Raw genomic sequence first — 2,454 nt, 5'->3', positions numbered from 1 at the left:
GTCTAGTACACATAGTAGGCACCTAGTAAGCACCCCTGATCAGCGACCTTTTGATACATGGATCAATCAATAAGCATCCATTAAGTACCCTTGGCTGCCAAACACCACGCTTAGTCCTGGGGATACAAAGAAAAGCAAAACCACTTTCCGTCCTGTGGGAGCTTATATTAAGTGGAGATGGGGCATGTTCTTTGAAGCAGGGTAGCAATAAGTGGTCATCTTCATTTTTCAGATATGGAAACTGAGGTTCTGCGGTTACAAGGCTTTTCCAAGGTCACCTAGCTCAGAAGTGTCACATTACATAGTTTCCTAATGTCATTGCAGCCCATAGCACTCAGATTAAAATGCAACTGGGGAATATTGAACACAATTAATAAAATACAATACAACATAGATAATGCTAACATGTGGCTTTCTAAGTCAATGTATGGTTTAGTGGTTCTCATTTTTATTTATATTTGACACCATTAGCAAGCATAGGTAGTTAGTATCTGAGGCAGGATTCAAACCCAGGTCTTCCTGACTTCAGGTCTAATACTTTATCCATTAAAATGAGATAATACTCACAAAGCAGTTGGATGGCTCAATGGATAGAGAGCTGGGTCTGGAGTCAGGAAGACTCAGTTTCCTGAGTTCAAAGCTGTCCTAAGACACTTTTTAGCTATGTGACCCTGGGCAAGTCACTTAACTCTGTTTGCCTCAGTTTCCTCATCTGTAAAATGGGGATAATCATAACACCTACATCACAAAATTGTGAGAACTAAATGGCCAAATATATGGAATGTGTTCTGTGAACTTTAAAGGTGAGCTTTTATTATTACCCACTCTTCCCCACCTTTGTTCTTCTACTTGGCCTTACCCCATCAACTTTAATTCAGTTCAACAATCATGCCACATTTTGTCAGGATAGCACTTTTCTTTAATACACACCTGCAGGGGTGTACTGCTAAATATTTAACAACTACTTCTCCGAAAAAGAAAATGTAGGCACATCACATTTCTAAGTTTAATCAGCATGATTTAACACTTTCCCCATGCTTTCTTAAGTCTAGACAATCAACAGAACAATAAATCAAGGTGGGTAGCATTTCTCAAGGTGTAAATGTTCACACTGAACATCTAACAGGTGTTTAGAGCTGGCTCCAGCACATCCCCAGCCAGCCCTGCCCTCTTTTTACCAATCAGCAAGAAGTCCCAAGTGAAACCATGCCCTGTTTCTCTTGAGCTAGTACTTGGTGTCCCTTAGCAGTACTTCGAGGCTCTTGACGTTCCTTCTCTCTTCTCCAAGGCCTCTCAGTACCAAAAAAATCATTTTCTGCTTCACTCCTGAAATCCAAATGTCCCTGGGTGTAAGGCATGAAGTAACCCAATTTGTTAAATATGTATCTTCATAATAAGAATAATATCCTTTCTTCTCCCCTTCTTCTCTCTCCACCCACAAATGGCCAGTGAGAAGCTTGATCTTTTACCCATTTGGCTTTTCATCTTTTTTCAAGAGAGGAAGACTGGTCATAAATAGTAAAGATGTTGAGGGCAGCTTGGTAGAGCAGTGGCTAGATCGCCAAAGCTAGAGTGAAGAGGAACTGAATTAAAATTCAGCCTTAGATACTTATTAGCTGTGCGACTCTGGGCAAATCACTTAACCCTGCTTGCCTCAGTTTCTGCATCTGTAAAATGAACTGGAGAAGGAAATGGCAACTGCCAAGAAAACCCCAAATGGGGTCATGAAGAGTAGGACATGAGTGAACAACAACAACAAGAACAACAAAAGAGAAAGCTTTGAACTACAGGTTAGAAAAAGAATAACAAAATTAAAGGATGTTAGGTCTGAAGGGGATCTTCAAGGTCAAAGAATCATCAAGTCTCAGAGGTGGATGGGACCTCACAGACCATTTATTCCAGCTCCAACTTGAATAAGAACTTCCTCTATGGCATACTCAACAGGTGGGCGTGGTCATCTTGTCTTACATTTCCCAAGCTGTGTTTCATGTGATGAAATTGGGGGTTGGGGAAATGCATGAGAAAAAATTTTACGTGATCTACATTTCCCTTTAAAATATTGTCTGCCAAAATACTTATTACAGGTGGCAATCTTTGTTGGTTGTGAGAATAGGTTTCATTTCTCCTAGTTTTTGTCCAAAATTTTCTCACTCCTCCTTTTGTCAATATTGCCTTATTATCAGTGGTATTGCAGGCTTCTAGGCCCCATAGACCCCCATTTATAGTTCTATCAAGATATTTTGGGGCGGGGGCAGCTAGGTAGCGCAGTGGATAAAGCACCGGCCCTGGATTCAGGAGAACCTGAGTTCAAATCTGACCTCAGACACTTGACACTTTCTAGCTGTGTGACCCTGGGCAAGTCACTTAACCTTCATAGCCCTGCAAAAAAAGAAAAAAAGGAAAGAGAAAAAAAAGAAATGCCCAAAGTGTCCTGTGGTCAAACTAGTCTGAGTA

The sequence above is a fragment of the Dromiciops gliroides genome, chromosome 1 (genome assembly GCF_019393635.1).
Source record: "Dromiciops gliroides isolate mDroGli1 chromosome 1, mDroGli1.pri, whole genome shotgun sequence".
In the NCBI taxonomy this organism is placed as follows: Eukaryota; Metazoa; Chordata; class Mammalia; order Microbiotheria; family Microbiotheriidae; genus Dromiciops; species Dromiciops gliroides.
Note: the sequence above shows the minus strand (reverse complement) of the source record.